The 17,998-nt window shown below is 38.1% G+C and overlaps 1 protein-coding gene across 3 annotated transcripts in view; it reads right to left on the minus strand.

Moving 5' to 3' along the window:
* Window positions 1-17,998, minus strand: part of LOC115759558 — a 41,616-nt gene that overhangs the window by 9,133 nt on the left and 14,485 nt on the right. For 2 of the 3 annotated variants that reach the window (XM_030700523.1, XM_030700521.1), the window contains exon 2: window positions 11,111-11,144. The exons of the other annotated variant lie outside the window; for it this stretch is intronic. The gene's annotated coding sequence lies outside the window, so the exon portion shown is untranslated. The remainder of the gene's footprint in view (window positions 1-11,110; window positions 11,145-17,998) is intronic. 3 annotated transcript variants of the gene reach the window in all.

Raw genomic sequence — 17,998 nt, forward strand, 5'->3', positions numbered from 1 at the left:
TTATCTCACCTGCACAATTGGCATGAACTGCTGTAACGCGTGTGACTTAACTGGCAATTCATTTCACAAATTCCAGGCAACCATAAATGAAAAAAAAAAAACAAGAAAATAAAATAAAAAACGAGCGTCGTGTTTATTGACAGGAGTGAAGACATAATAAAAGTGAGTTTTAACTACAGCAAATTCACAGCAATTATGTGTCGAGTTGGTTCAGAGTCGTACGCCCAGAACTAAAGTGTTTCAGAGTCTGAAAAGAACAATGCGAAAAGGCGCAATCATAAGTAAACAGATTTATGTTTTTCTTCTGATGGGGTCCAGACGGGTCAGAGGAGGCGTCTGTATTATTGTCGGCGTTGGTTTAATGGGGGCCCAGTTGAACTGACATGAAGTTCAGTTTTTTTTTTCGCTTCTGCTTTTATGTTTTTAGTTAATTGAGGCAGCAGCAGCAGGTTTTTGAATTATATTTAGTTTTTTTTTTTTACTTTTTGATGTCTGCGTAATTTTGTTGCTTATAAAATTTCTTGCTGTCGGAGTAAAAACCTTTTTTTTTTTAATTTTTTAATTTGTTTTTTGAAAGTAAGTGCCTTGACATCATTTTGACTGACTGAAGTCGTATTTTAATTTACATTTATATGGCTATCTTTTCGCATTGTATTATATGCATATTTTTCTAAATCGATTGCCTGCCTTATATGTGGCATATCATGTGGCATATCAATTTCTTTGCCAGCCACCTGATTGAAATTCTAAGCAGCATCTGCAAAGAATCTATATCTATACAAATACAAAACACTTTGTTGGATTTTGGGATACCCTACAACTGACAGACAAGCAGAGTATTAATAGATATTGCTTGTAATGAGATATTTATTTTATCGCAATTTGTTACGTTATTCAAGACAGAGCCAATCTACCCTACTCTGAGCTCAGGCATAAGTACATACGACACGTCGTTAAGGTATTCATATTATAAAAGTACTGTGCCTTTTTAAAAGGCAAACGAGCCAAATAAAATGTAAATATTTATGCATAAAAAATTATTTAATTAAAGTGCCTCCAGGCACGGCCAACAATCCAATAAAAAAGCAAACAAGCCAGACAAAATAAACAGAGTATATGCCTTATATATATATATATGTGTGTACATTTGTATATAGTGTATAGGGGGGAAAGTTAAGCTGAAAGGTTTGCCGTTTTGGCTAATTATTTGACATTTTCAGTTATCTGTCTGTCTGTTATCTTGACGTTGTCGCTTTTATCATAGGCAAAAGATTCGAATATAAATTTCGACTGTCTTATTGTACAAATCATTTCTCAACTACAACTACAACAATGGAGCACTTGCAGGCGTGCCGAATGACGAGTTTCACCAGCTCAAAAAGCTAAGAATGCGCCAATAGAGCGTGGTCGACTAGAAAATACCCTGTACACACCAACACACACACGCACATTTAAATACGCACGTGTATTCTGGAGCACTTATTATAGTTAAATAACCTAAAATTAAACTGATCAAGAATATATATCAGATGTAACTATCAACTATGTTATACCCGTTTTTTTGGACATTTTATGGTTACAGGGTATATCAAATAAGCTGGCAAGTTGTTTGTCATCGGCCTGAAAGGGTTTGTTGCAAATTGCATGGGTGAAATTTATTAGCGAAAAACGCTTCTAAGGGGGTTAATTGAGCAATAACAAAATGCAAAGCATGCGACTACAGACGGCAACTAAATGTGTGTTTTGTATTGCAGCAGTAGCAGCAACATTTGCAGTTGCAGTTGCAGTTGCAGCAACAACAATAAAAAACTCAAATGGGAAGCAGCACACAACTGTTTGTGTTTTATATTATTTGAGATTCATGCGGCTGCTATCGCAATCACCTGACAGTTGCCTGCAACAACTGTTGCCGGATGACCAATGACATTTTGCAATGCCGATTGCTTTTCACCAGAGTTTTTAATTAAAATCAAGTAGGGCTGACGGCGGTAAAAGCTAACACTCAGTCTCCCTATGATACAATTATTGGCTTGGATTTAAATGGGAGTGTGTCAAGAAAGAGTTTTCCCTTTCAGGCTAATCTCGCTTTCAACAACCAAAAACCATTCGATTTGTAATTTATCAATTACACTAAAGCTATATATATTCAGGCATTCCGAATTGTATTTGGGTTTGATATGTAACTTTTTACTTTTTGGGTTTAAATATTGCCTAAAATATATATATTTTTCTATGTATTGTGCGAAATCCTTGTCGATTACTCAATATCAATACTGGTCTCTTCTGCACAGAAAAGCCCCACTCTATACGATCAGCTACAGAAGTCGTGCTTGGTTTACCAAAAGTTTGGACTTGGTTTCAAGACAAAAGCTCTTACACACACTGGAGCATACAGGGCGTATGCGTGTTAAGCATTCAGTCAATTGCGCATTGGCCAAATCACTTGGCCTGCACATGGACACGTCCATTGCTATTTTGGCATTCAAATCATGTGATTGTCTAATGATAAATGCCATAAATAAAAAGACCAAGACCGAGAGTTAGAGTTAGACGGGCGACGCCAACGATACCTGATACCCAATACCTGATATCTAATGCCTGCTAGCGTAAGGCCATATTTTTTGCGGCATTTCGTGGCAAGTGTTTAATTATTTAGTGCTCAAATGCTAAAAAGTCAACTAATTAAATGCTTAAAATTGGCACAAAGCGCGCTTCGAAGAAATGGGAAAAATGTTATAAATAACGATCCGGTTAAACAAATGTTGGATTCGCTTTTACGAAGCGTAGAAACGTTAATTAAATACTCAAATCACATATAATAAACAGATGAGCCGGAATAATGCGCCATATACTCGATAGGGCAGCTTACTGGTAAATTGCGGATTTAATAATATGAATGCCATATAACATACAATATATAAATTCATATTCTTTACGACTCTAAAGATTGAACAACACACCACGTTCTCCAGGAAACGAGACATACATTTATATGATTTGCTCACATATATAATGTATGTATATATCAAGAGATGGGTTTATTCTATTGCAAATTAGTGGGTAGCACGCATATTGATTGTTGCATGTTCTTTTATTTATAACTAATTAAATTAGCTTCATGTGACAACATTTGCTTTAATTAATTGCTTTAGTAATTAAGCTATCACGTAATTAGCTTGCCAGTTGGTTTTGGCAATGGCCAAAGAATGGATTACACTGCCACCCAAGACTGCTTGAGGTGTGGCTAATATAAATTGATGATATCATTAGAGGGTGCTTGCAAAAAGGGTTGCCATCATTATTATTTTTAGATATTATGTTAAGCACTTTAGTAAGCTTTTGTTTTTGCGCGCTAAAGATGTAAATTCTTGGTTGAGCAACAGGTAAAAACCTCCATCAGAGTGAATAGCACCTTATATTGTACATACATATATTCAACAAAATTAAAAACGTAATTTCCAGGGTTTCAATATGCTCATTTGCCAAGATTAACCCAGGCATCAATTCAATTAGAGTGTAAGAAGTATATTATATTAGACTAAAAATTTATTTATATTTAACTATTTTTGTATATCTTTTATATAAAGGGTATAGAACCTTTTAACTTTCAGCGGAGTCTAACACATTCTTCTCATTTTTCTTTCCCAACATTTTGTCGTCTGCAGTTTAAATAATTTTTTGAAATTTTCATTGGTAGGATAGGGTATTCACGATTAGAATTGATCAGTGCTTGTCTGCTTGCGTCATGTGTTGTGTAGCACAGTGTATTATTTGTATATTTATCAAGCATTTCAAATGAAGATCAGATAATGTAAAATTAATCTAACTGTTAGCTATTTAGTATTTAATATCTTTCAATTTCCAGCCGCCAATAGAAATATTTCATTAGTTTGTGAAAAACTGATATCTGACAATTCATTATTTAGATTGCGCCAATATTGTTAATTAAGTCAAAAGTGTTAAGGTACGCAATGTAGATAATTTACTCTATCAATTTTCGGTAAAAGGTTATGGCGGCTTTTGGGAATATTTTGGGGATCTACATTAAACGAGAGCAATACACTTCGAGCGGAGGCTCAAAATTTAGCGATACTTGTATTTTGTCAAACAATTAACGCGCATTTGTTGAATTTCGTGTGAAAATATTCCACTTACTGCCAGGCTGCACATAGGGACAGTTTGGCTGGGCAGCCAGGCAAAGATCAAGAGTCAAATTCTTGGCCAAGATAAACAGCCAGCAGACAGTCGGCCCGCCTGCTTAGTCACAGCCAGCAAATTGGCCAACACACAACACACACATGAGGTGCAGCGGGGCGAGGCGAGGCGAGTCGAATTGAATCGAATCGAATCGACTGAAGCTCGAGCTAAAGCTGAGCAACTGGAAGCCAGCCAGCCATTAAGTTACGAAGTGCGCTTGCAACATGCCTAGAGCCAAAAAAAAACAAAAACAACTAGCTTCACTATTGCAATTTCCAGCTGTGTGTTGATATCGCCATGTCAGTCCGCTGGCCATTAGCCAAGGTTGTTGAGTGGTAGCCGCGGCTACTTGCAATCGCCTGATATTTAGAATCGCGCCGAGCGTCGACTCGGCAGCGAGCAGCTTTAATGCCCTCTTATGGATTGCGCAGACGCCAAAAAATTGGCAAACATGTTGCCAACAAAATCGCATAGCCACATACGAGTGTATACTAACTAAGCTATGAAACACAACAACAACAGCAACAACAACAACAACAGCAACAACAACAACAACAACAACAACGGCTACAAAGTGACGCCAAGTAAATTGTTGGGGCCCAGCCCGGTTGTGTTTTTCCTTAGCTACTTTTTGTGTTTTGTGTACTTGTTACGTGAGAAAATTTTTGAAAAGTTTGGATTTTGCTTAGCTATCTGTTGCCTGTGCGGGCCAGCTGCCAAAAATGTGAAACTGCTAACCGTTTTTTATTTTTTGCTTTTGTTTTTGTTGCAATTTTATGGCTTTGTTGGCCACCTATTCAAGCGCTGCGGTCGCAATATGGTCTCAGCTGTCTGGCACTTGCATTCGCCTGGCAAACAGAGCCAAACATAAGACCAGACCCCATTGTGACCATGTGGCCGAACCAGGTGAAAACCTTGGTGCGGCTCTGGCGAAGGGTGCTCTTGATTATTTGGAGCATTGGCTATGGGAAGTGTAGCCGAGACTTCCGTATAGAGTGTCTTGTCCAAGCAATAGCTTCTAGAGACAATTATCCATATCGAATCAGATGTAAATAAATACTAATTCAGGCCTTTCAAAAGTTCCAACACCCAATCATTTGTTCACATTTCAAATTATACTTTTAAATTTGTATTTAAGAAAGTATAAACGGAAATTCAACAACATAGGATATAAGATATACATCCATAAGATACGAACCCGAATCGTTTTCAATCTATTTATATTCTTTTTTGTTTAAGTATTCAAAACTTAACTGAATATATTTTAATAAATAAATGAAAAACAGATTCATTTTGTAAACAGCTTTTTACACCTGCCTAGAATTCTGGTTCGTGTTTAGAAAGAAAGAAGGAAAGAATTACTATATCATATAAATCTGTTCGTTTTTAGACAGTTGTAGAGGGTATTTTAATTTGGTCATGAAATGTGTAACGCATAGAAGGAGACATTTTCGACCCCGTAAAAGTATATATATTCTATATCAGCCGAGTTGATATATCCATGTCCGCTTGTCTGTTTCTATGAGAACTAGTCTCTCAGTCTTATTGTCTTTAAACATTTCATAAGTCTGTCTTTCTGTATTTCAACAAACTCAGCACTTAGGAGCTCCAATATTCTTACATATCTGCAAAGGGAAAATGTCTGCATTGTGTTCTCCTCGACACATTTGTTTACCGATCGCCCTTGTTCTATATAAATTTACTCGCTCGATCAAAGCGAGACACTTATTGTTTTGTAAATAATTTATAATCCAAATGCTATATAATAATGGGCATTTGTATGTCTGCATTGCGCTCACAAACGTATATATATTTTATTTTATTTCTTTTTTATTTATGCTTGCAATTGCCTCCGTCCCCCAGGCGAATCCATTGAGCTAGCCGCAGTCCATTGAATTTCAATTAGCAGACAAATTGCTGACGAATTTCAATTGCAATTCGAATTTCAATACCGAAATGTTATGTTAAATAAATAAGAGACTAACTCAATGCAAACAGTGCGCATGAAATTAATTTGAAGGAAACATTGCCAAATACTCGCACTAAAAATCGCACAAATAACAATTCGCTCTGATAATATATTTTGCAATAAACAAAAAATAAAAAAAAAGACATGATTCAAATGCCAAACGTATGATTTAGGTTTTCATATATCTTTTTGCGCAATGCTAATTTTGTTTTTGTAAAACGTGTGAGTCGCATTAAGTTAATTCATAAATTTATTTTTTTTTTAGCTTGTTCTAACAAATTAGGCAAATAAAGCCAAGTGCCCAAGCACGCAGCTTGAGAAAAGGTGGAAGTGTGCGTTTTCCGAGCTGTTGTTGGTTTTAATTTTTTTTTTACGCTTTTGTGGGAACTCGTTTAGATTAACATGTATTCAAGTTGATTATATTTTATTTCTTCAAGTTGCTCAAATTGATGCAATAAATTCGCTGAAATTCTCTGCGGTGGATTCGCCAGTTGATTCATGCTTCACGAGCATAGTCAATGTTTTGACCCATGCCTAAATTGAATAACAAGTGAATGGCTAGCATAACAACATTGTACGACTGCGTAATACCCTGTATGCAGAACAAATCTTTAACGATTTGAATAGTTTCAGCGTGCTGTATGTTTCTCTGACGCGTTTCTCCTCAACCAATTAGAATGACTTAATAATATATATATGCATGTTTTTAAATATATTGTATGTTTCGATAAACAAGCACGTAGCCAGCTCGACAAACAAATGGGTGTCATGCATGTCAAACGTAATAAAGCGTGGCAAACGATCAAGTTTGCTAAAATGCGCAATTCAAAATCAGAAACAATAAAAAAAGCCATAGCACAGCCCTCCAATTATATCAAGCATCAAGTGCAGTAAAAATTAAATATCAAAATTAATATAAATGACATGTGTGCAGGCTCGCAAAGTGGGGGCCATTCAAATTGAAGACCAGATTGATGCCCGCACTCGTTAATATTATGAGAAACAATAATAGCCAAAAAACAATTGCAGCTGAAATGAAATTGCTAAAATTGTTGTTAGATTTCGTTGTCAGATTTCTTACGTTCGTTCCACACATTACACAGCCTAAATGCCTCGCACGAGAAGTCGCATTGTTGGCAATTTGCTGCCCGTGCATTGAATGCATTTTCATTTGGGACACACAGACCCAGTGGCCACAGCTCTGAGTTGTTTTCCCCCAGTTTTCCCCCCAATTACAATTGCGACTGTATTTCGGGCCATGAGTGCCACACGCAATGAAAGCTATGACTAAATTTAGCCATATAAGTCGGGAGCAGCTCTTGACTGGACTGTGGACGGTGGGCTGTGGGGAAGATGGTCTGTTTCCCGTATTGGTTATATGACTCTCTGGTATGCAATTTGCTCGTTAAGCCAAGCACTTGTGCATGCAGTGCACAGCCAAACAGCAGTTATAAGAAAAAACCAATATTGTCTAGTATATACTTGCTTATGGTTGATAATTTGACAAATATTTTGCGGGTAGTTTTCCAAGATATTTCAATATGCTAAGTGGTTTGTGGAAAGAACGGCGTAAATTCCACTGATTATAAATATAATTATATTCAATAAATAATTCATTGGCTCCTGAGTAAAGAACTTAAATTAATTATTACAAATTAACGCAAAAACCTGCCGCACGCGTCCAGTGAATAAACATAAAATAAACAATCAGCACAATAACAATAACAATAACAAAAAACAAGATAGACAACAATAGCGGCAACAACAACGAAATCCACAAATCTTAGCACCTGAAGCAGTTTTGGCCAATCAAACGAAACGCGCCAAGCGTAGATACAGATAAAGATAAAGATACTGCCACAGACACAGACATAGATACAGCCACAGGCGTTGGCAACATTTTCTGCTGACGCACATTTGACGTAAATGTCGTGGCCTTTCAGAAGAATTTGCTGCCCGCCGACCCCCCCCGTGGCGACCACCTGATAATTATCAAAGATTTCAGCTACCGCAGCTGGCGAACAGCTTAGCAAAATTAATAATTGTTCCTCAGCGGCGCCAGTTATTGTTGTTGGACTTTTTCTTTGGCCAACTAGACAGGTCTGGTTTGGGGCTTGGCTTGTGCCAAAACAATTTGCAGATTTGCCTCAGCTGGTGCTCGAATCTGAACTTGAGCCCGTTTCTGTGTGTGGTCAGCGGCCAGCGCCATATCACTTTTACTGCAAGAATTTATATTGTGCTTAAAACATTGGACAGTAACTCTCACTGTGCCCGAAAATGACATGTCATGTGGATTCAACTACGCTGCGCCGGCTACGTGCCACAGCCAGGTGAAACTGAGACGATTTCAAATGACATGCTGTGCCGCGTAAAGACAAGTGAAATTAAGAGCACAACAAGAACTCTTTTTTTTTTATAGACAGTTTTATTGTGCTTATCAAAATAACAATTTAATTGCATTTCTCTTTCGTTGACCCACAATGCACATTTATGGAAATTGAAAACTAATTCCTCTAATTTTGTCTGTACAAAACTAATTGCTAAGCATAATTAAATAATATTAGGAAACAAGTAAGAGGTTCTAGTCGGGAGCTCCCGACTAGGCGATATATTCTATTTTAGAAGCTATATGTCAAGTTTGGTGACTCTAGCTCTTATTATTTACCAAAATTGCCCAAAAAACAGAATATCAATATCGATTTTTATCGATTGCTTGGAAACGGAGTAAGTAATCGATTATCGGAAACAAAGTCGATCTGCGGGAACTAGGAGCATCTACATCTAAAATTTTAAGTCTCTAGCTCCTTTAGGTTCTGAAATCCTTGCGTTCATACATACGGACAGGCGGACAGACGGACGGACAGAAAGACGGACATGGCTAGATCGACTCGGCTATTGATGCTGATCAAGAATATATATACTTTATGGGGTCGGATATGCTTCCTTCTGTCTGTTACATACATTTGGATTTTGCACAAATACAATATACCCTTATACCCATTTTAAATGGGTTCAGGGTATAAAAACTGCCTCAGAAATAAACTCATATTGGGCTTGGCAAACATTTTGAAATGAGATATGAAAAAAGCAACATATTTGTTTATAGTTATGTTTACCTATAAATATTTATATATTAATAAAAGTAAACTTTACGTTATAAAAAACGTAGCCAACCAGTTGTATTATTATAATTTTTACTATAGCTCGGGCCGATGACGACATTTTGTAATTTACGCGCCCAAATGGTTATGGAAAGCTTTTGTCAACTCGATTTCGTTGACATTTATTGTTTGGCTAAATTATGGGCGTGTTTGTCAATTCGCCGATTCTTTTGTTCGGTCCAAGTTCAAAGTTCACGTAGCATGCCGGCAACATCCATAAGCATCAAGTATTGTGTAAGACATGAATGTCATTCGACTCAACAGTTCTAAAGTCTTATTAATTGTTATAGATTCTAAGATTATTGTAATCAAATTGTTAACACGTAATTCAGATTTAACGAGAAGTTAAACACATATGTAAGCAGTACGGATTTAAACATGTATATTTATTTTGAAGGGTACGTCTAATTTTAACTCAACTTAAACTCGAAATATTGTCAGCATATTGTTACTCAACGTTTTAATTTTACTCAGCTCAGGCATAACTAAGGTAGTTAAGCATAAAGACAGTTCAAAAGGAGCCTATTTGAGCATGAGATTCGTAGTCATTAGTTATTAGTAATTATATTTGCTTGATCTCAATCGAATATACGTATAGCCAAGGAAAAGAGTATCTAAAAGCATCGAACAGAGAACAGGCATTTTCGCAGAGCCCATATACACCTTTTTCCTTATTAAGGAGAGTATAATAATTATGACAAAAACTCTGGATTAGATTCAAAATTTTCGCATGTACTGAAAACAAAAGCAATTATTTGCAATGCATGTGCAAATTTGTGCTATTGTTCAATTTCCGCTTGTTGACACAAGTATTTCGCTGATGATGACGCCTGCCTGGATTGTGTAATTATTTCTGGGCTCGTTAATACTTAGCTAAAGTTTTATCGATGGGAGTCAATGGAGCGCATAACCAGTCAAATAATGCCATTAATACTCGAATGCTGTGGCTGACCTCAAATGCTAAAAAAAAAGTATATGAACTAATATAAAGTCGGAGCCACAAATTACAACAAATTATATCTATATATACACACGGCTGGCCCGGCTAATGATAACGATTTGCATAAGTTCGAACTGAAAAGCGACAAGCGCCACTTAAAAACAAAACCTGTGTGTTGTTGTTTGGCTTTCGACCCCATTTGCCATGGAATTGCGGTTCGATGCTGGCTGCGATTTAGCCATATCATCGTCGCAAAAACGAAGAAAAAAGCCAAAAACCAGTTACAAGTTTAGGGCCAACATCCACAGCGCGGAGTAGGCCAACACTTTTAGCCAGCCTGAGTGCAGCAATTAGCTGCATGGCTCCAACGGAATCGCTGACCGCAATTAAAACGCACAAACCCAGCCAATGTGCTGAAAAGTCAACGTCAGTGAGGTAAATTAACATTTAAATGCCGCTCAGCGGTTAAACTGCGCGTCTAACTAGTCTGATGTTGCCCCAGGTGAACAGTTGTATTGTTGAACAGGTGGAAAAACCTAATGGTGCCCTATGGGAATTGCTTTATATATATATGTAGACATATATATAAGAAATGTGCCTCTATCCATATATTTGTGCCTGGCTGACCTATATTAAATATTCTAAACGCTGCCAGTGGAGCATGCCCAGCTTTGCGTGCGTCTGACGCTTATAGCACCTGAGTGTGTGGAAGCCGTTACGCTGAATTTGCCCAGGTAACTGAAAGAATAGGCACTGCCCGCCACCTTAAGCACTGCGTATACTAACCATAGGAGAAAAACAATAAATGTGCTTATTTATAAAAATATAATAAAATATAATTACCAAGCAAATTGTTGTTGCGGCTGTTGTTGCGTGTCTGCAAAGTAAACAAACGAGAAAAAGAGCATTAAAATATTTGTATTTTGTGTTTTGTGTTTTGTATTTCAGAGAGCTATTTAAAATCGATAAACATTTGCATTTACATGTGCCTTCTGAGCAATGGCAATAAAAATGCTTCGCACGCGTCTTAAATATGCTCGCATTGATGCTGCGAGCCGCTTTCTCGAAATGGAAAATGAAAACACTTTCAGCTGATTTGTAATCCCCACAAAATCTGCAATTATGTGAAGATTTGTTGAAAATGAACACAGCTTGAAGTTAATAATCAGATATCAAACATTGTGTCCGATTTGTGAGTGAGAGCAAGTCGCACAATGCAGCCAAAACTCTCAATCAAAAGAAATCAGCGCGAGGAATTCAATTGCTGAGCTGGCAGATGCGTCACAGGGTCGAGGCACAGATACAAGATATGTAGGTTGTTTCTCAGCCTCTTTGCGCTTTTTGTTTTTTGTTTTTTGTTGATTTTTATTTTTATTTATTTATGCTTTTATTCTTTTGGCTGACCATCGACGCGTCGCATGAATCAAGCAATTGTTGGGGCTTTTATTGCTGCACACAAGAGATACAAATTCGTACCGCAGTCGAGATACATTCTCGCAAGTATTTTTATGTTGTGGGCTTGGTAATTGGCTGGGCCAACAGCAACAGCAAAACGGGTAAGTAGTCCCGAGTGCCAATGGCTGCGCTTAAGCTGCCGCCTCTCATGCAAAGCGCATATCTGTCAGATATAAATGGGCCCCAGTAAACTTGACTAATTGTTTGTGCCACGGCCGTGTCGCTGCTGCGGCATTTTTGGCCAATATGTTTACACGCAACAGCCACAAAGCCAGATAGCCAGTTAGCCGGACGGGCAGCCAGCCGGACGACAAGCACTAAAAGTCATTTTGGAAAGTTCTGGGCCTGACCTTATTTTCCAACACAACGCCCAGCGTACTTTAAGCGCCACTCGGAGACGCAGACGGTGACGAGGGCGACGATGACGCTGCTGGGTAAATATAAATAAAGCAAAGCGTGGCTAATAAGGCACCAAAACACAGCACTCGGAATAAAGCAACAACAGCAGCAAGAACAACAACAACAACAGCATGATACCGCACTTTGCCACTCTTTCAACAATTGTGTAAACAACAAAGGTACATTTAGTCAGTCAGTCTGTCATGAAGTCAGTCTCAGAATGCGCCATAATAGCCAGGTTAATATGCATATGTTTTATACACTATCATCTGCTAGTAGAGTATTATCATTTAATCGTCAAGTGTGTAACTGTACTTAAAGAACCATTTCGCAAGCCGCAACAAATTTTTTCCACTCAGTTATTCGAATCAGTTAGCAAATATTTGTTCATCATGAACCAAACCCTGGATCGGATTAGTTGAATAGAAAACGTTTGAGAACACAAGCCTGAATCGAACCATATTTAAAAAAAAAAAAAAAAAAGAAATTGATCTTGCGTTCACGACAATTTTAGTAAGTGTTTTAAGAAAATAATAATAATTTAATAAAAAAATATGACTTATTTATTTGCTCTTCGGCGAAATTCCACCCGCAGCTATGGAACTTTTTTTGGAAAACTGTTGAGTTAAACTTTTTCCTTTGCCATTCAGAACTCACAATGATAAAATGTGGCTCACGAGACTACTTTTAGTTATTATTTCGATGAACTTCAAGCTTATTTTTCAATATATATGTAAAATAAATGACAAGAGGTTTAGTTCGAAGATACGGTAGAGTTAAGTTTTCTAAAGGTGAAAAATGTGTGCAAAATTGATATTTAAAATTAGACCAGACAAAACTGGCAAAATATTGTGTTTCTTTTTTCTTATCGGGCGACGAATAAGCTGGTAAATCTACGGCTAAACAGTTTAAAGCCAACATGCCAAAAATCGAAAATGAAAACAGAACAGAAATGAGCAGAAATCTATTATTTTCTCTGAAAGGCAACAGGTTTTCAATTTGCTTTTGATTTTTAAATCCAAATAATGTTCTTTTTTTGAAGTGTGCCACAAACACACAAAATGAAAATAAAAATAAAAAAAAATAAATATTATTCAATTTGTGTGTATGGCTGGCTTTTGTTAAAACAGATGGGTGCGTCGCTTTACGATTATGGAGCCGAAGGCAGCAAACGAATCATCAGTATTTATGCATAATTTCAGAATACTCGTGAGTGCATTGATTTACGACATTCACCCATATAAATACATATTATAAGAGCTCAATCAAGATGATTAGCATACCTTGTAAAAAATGCATTAAAACAACAAGAGCTGCAGGTTGGGTGCGCCGAAAATCAAGTATCTGTAATTGAATTGCTGCATTAAAGAAACAAAGTGCAAAAGATTCTAAGCAATAAGAGCTATACGAAATATATAAAAACTTTTATGTATTATAGTCGGACACGTAAAACACCCTCTGCATGGGTATAGGAAACATGCATAAAGAATTTCATTCACGATGGGCATTAAGCGTAGGCTGTACCTGTATTGCTACTTACATGTATTTGTATCTGTATCTGTATCTGTATCTGTACCTGTATCTGTATCTATGCATAACTGCCAGCTGAGCTGGCTGGATGGCTGTCTGCTCCAACAAATGGTTCGTTGATAATTTATATGTGTCGTCCGGCCCCCACAATCAAGTTACCAACTCGCCTTTGTTTCTACGCGCATTTTATAGATAAACTGGGAACCGGGAACCGGCAACAGCACCAAAGAGCAGAGAGGGAGAGAGAGAGTGAGTGCGTGGTGGAGGGTACAGAATGGAGCGGGGGGGGCAACGCATTGCGCTTTATTTCCGTTCATGTTGCCCACATCTTTTGATTTTTGGTTCAGTTCAGTTCAGTTGGGTCTGTTTGGGCCCGGACCCGTGTCTGTATCTGGGCTTTACAGGCCCATCTCACAATCTTACATATGTAATTGCAATTGCCGAGCGGCTCACGACGCGACTTCAAGTCGCGCACCTTTTAATTTGTGCGGCATTCTGCCGTCCCGACTTCCCGCACCTTCAGTCAGTGCCTTATTTTAATGTTGTGTGTAAAGTTCTAAGACCCCGACATGAGCGCAACGGAAGTGCGTTCATTATTTTTAATGATTTTATTTAAGGAGCCTCCTCAGTGCGAGCCCAACGAGCCTCTACCAACTGCCAACTGCAGCTACCTGCTGCAGGTTCCTTGCCTGTTTTGAATAGTTTTCCCAGGACAGGACGACATTTGCACGCAAGCGCACGTATTTGCCAGCGGTTTATCCAGATGCTCGGCTCGGCATGTGGTGGGTTTTTCTTTAGTTTTTTTGGTTTTTAATGGATAACAAACAAGAAGGGAAGTACTTAGGTGTAGTTTGTAGGCATCTCAGCTTGTGCATCAGCCGGGGGCAATTAGTGAGTGCGAGTCATCCATCGATGACTATTTGGTATTTATGCAAAGTATTCGTCAGATAAGAATACGCATAAGTGCAGAGCACTGGCACGATTGGTACGTAAACAAAGCAGTTCATGACGGCAAACAGCAAACAGATTAACTATTCGCAGACTTATGACTTCATCGATACAACAACCTGACATGTCTACACTTTTGTAACTTCTGCCGCAGGTAGTTGGAAATTCAATACATTAAGTTCTCTGCTGTATTGCCACGGCATATCTGTAGATAAGTCTGCTTGCCGCCTCAATTGAAGACCTCTGACCCAAGCGGCAAATTGAGTTCAGTAATTAAAAGCTGTGCATCCAGCGACTGTATATTGGCAATTAACAGCAACTTGCGAGACTTGAGCTAATTTTAATAACTGAATGCACTGGAAAAGTCTACAAGTTGAAAGGTCTATATTTTAATTTAAATACACATATGTATATAAGAATTAAATATATGCACATTTGTGGACTCTCGTAGTCGCATTGACATTCAGCGACTGTCAGTCCACTTTGACCGCAGCGAATGCAAAATACAGAGTACAATTGTTGAGTTCAACGTGATGCGCATGAACGCCCCTGACTGACAAGTGCCCAATTGTGGTATGGTCGGGAGCTGGGGTGGGGTGGGGCATAGGCTGGGATTGCCATTCCATACAAAATTATAAGCACAAAAAAAAAAACAACAACAGAGCCACAAATCGTTGCATGACAGCAACAACAATTGTCAGTTGCATGTTTGCAGTTTATTTTTTTTTCCCCGTTTTTTTTTTTAATATTATTATTTTCTTGCTTTTTGATAATTCCGCTGACGTTTGACTCACGATATTGCCCAGAGCGCACTTGGTATGAAGAGATCAGCAACTGGGAGTCGATTGTTATGCATCGATTTACATATACAGAAAACAGCAGCCCGACAAAAGCTCAAACTGATAGATGGCTAGACAAGAGTCATTCATTCAGTGGCATCATTACGATCATCATCATCATCTTCATCATCATCTTCATCAGCAGAAGCAACAACTTCGTCTTCATTTGAATCAATTAAACCTGATGCTGTGTGAATGTGTGTGTGTGTGTGTGAGTCAACCCGTACTCATAATCGTATTCGTATTCGTATTTGTATTCATTTTCGTTTTTTGATTCCCCTGCTGCTGCAGTTGATTGATCATTGGCTGTATGCCGCGCCTAAACTCAAAAATTCCATGAATTTTATTATAAAATCAGCTTTTCATAAAAGTGGCTCTCTGTCTACTGTCTTCTGTCTACTTGTCTAGCACAACGCACAACGGCTCACGGCTCACACACAAGCCCGACATCAAAGGTCAAAAACACCGCACACAAGAGTGAATTTGAAACCAGTCCAACTTCAACTTTAATCCAACTTCAATCCGAATTCATTCCGAATGCAATCCAATTTCGATTTCAGTTTTTGTTCGCCCTGCAGGTTCTTCTAATTCCTTACATGGATCGCCCCTTTCGATGTGTTGCTGTCCGCTCTCCGTGTGTTAATTTGACTCTCAAACAGGTCTGGGCAAGGCTTAGAATTGTTTAGCTGTCTAGACCGAAAGAATTAGCGGCCATTTTGGTATTTAAGATGTTGCTCTAACGCGTTGTTGGAAAATTTTAATTTATTTTCAGTATCTTCCATCTTGTTGTTTTGTGGCATTCATGGAATCTTTGATGGAATTTCTTTAGGGCCCTACCTCATTCTCAGCCTAATAGATTGCCAGTCAGCAGAGAATAAAGAGACACCACACGCATCAATGGGCGTTAGTTAAATGGCAGCAATAGGCGCAAATGCAAATGGCAGTGGTGCCAGGCCGAATCATTAAAGCCAAAGCTAATAGCTGGCTCATATATCAGGCCGTGATCATATATCAAGCAATGCACAGACAAAGGCACAGCTGAAATTACAACAAGCCAAGACGCTGGCCAGGCCAGGCCGGCGAGTTCGGGCCAATCTAGCGAGCAACGCCTTTTAAGACATTCTCAGTGATTTATGCGCTATTTTTTTTCTACTGCATATTTAATGAGTAATAACTGCATAGCCCCTCGAGTACCAACTGCATTCAAATGTATCTATGTTTGCATGCAAATACTAACTTGCATTTACTAATAGCAGACGATGCTATTGTATTTGCGCAACAATTACGAGGAAATTAGCTGAGCTGAAACACATGTAGATACTCGTCGAAATACAGATACAAATGTATCTGTGAACGAGGCAAGCGCCCACACGAATACAGCGCAGAGCAAAGCAAATGGAAATGGAAATGATCGCTGCAAGTGGGCAGCATTGGCTCCAAGTTCGCCTTCATTCACAAATATAACAATGAGAACAAGAAGAACGATGGCAATAATAATAACAATAACAAAACAATATACGGAATATGCAGTAATAAGCAATAAACGAATATAAAGGTCAAGTTTAAGTGACGACGATGACGACAAGAGATAGAGATAGAGCTAGATATGCCGATTGAGATAGAGATACAGTTACAGATACAGATACCCAAATAGAAAGAGAGAGGGGCCACTGAAAAATTAATATTACGTGTGCTTAAACATTGTGTGGGTGTTGCAAGCCTACAATTCTTATACAAATACAGATGCTGTCTGTAAATCGCATGTGGGCTACATCCATCGAGAAAAACAAGTTAAGTCCACGCGCAAATGCTCTTAAGTGTAAACTGCGCAACGAATCGGATCGCAAAGAAACAACATGTTAACAAACCAAATAAACACGAATTGGGCCAATTATTGATGCACGAGAATTTCAGGTCTTACATCAAATAACATAAGCATGCTTATCGATACTAATTATATTCCTGCATACGAGTACATATGCCACATTTAATATATTTGAATGGCTTGTTATCTTTCATACTATTAATTCACAATTAGGCATAGAGCTCATAAGCAGGCAACTGGCAGCTCTTATGATACCAAAACAGCCCTCATTAATATCGGTTGCGATTGCCATGGCTAAATCCAAAAACAACAATTATTAATGCTCTAGTCGGGTGTGCCTGACTAGGGGATACCCTGCAGCAAGCTTTTAGATTTCTTCTCTGCCCACAAAAATAACTTTCTTATGCATAAAAATGTCATCCGAATGTGTTTAGATACCAAACACCACGACCCTATGGGTTTTTGACTGTGGAAAGAAGGCAAGAGGTACCCAAAAATTGTAATATCCTGGATCCATCTATTATCTATTATGGATAATATACAATACGAGTGCTAAGTTTGATGTATCTAACTTGAGTAGATCAAGAGAGGACCTATTCATTTCAAGTATTTAGCTCTCATAAATCCCGAGACATACTTGTTAAACATACCAAAGGATGACTGATAGATAGATAGATCTGACTAGATCAACTCGGCTATTGATGTTAGCCAAGCACATATTTATATATTTATAGG

The sequence above is a fragment of the Drosophila novamexicana genome, unplaced genomic scaffold (assembly GCF_003285875.2).
Source record: "Drosophila novamexicana strain 15010-1031.04,08,12 unplaced genomic scaffold, DnovRS2.1 tig00000308-arrow-arrow-pilon, whole genome shotgun sequence".
NCBI classification, from domain to species: domain Eukaryota; kingdom Metazoa; phylum Arthropoda; class Insecta; order Diptera; family Drosophilidae; genus Drosophila; species Drosophila novamexicana.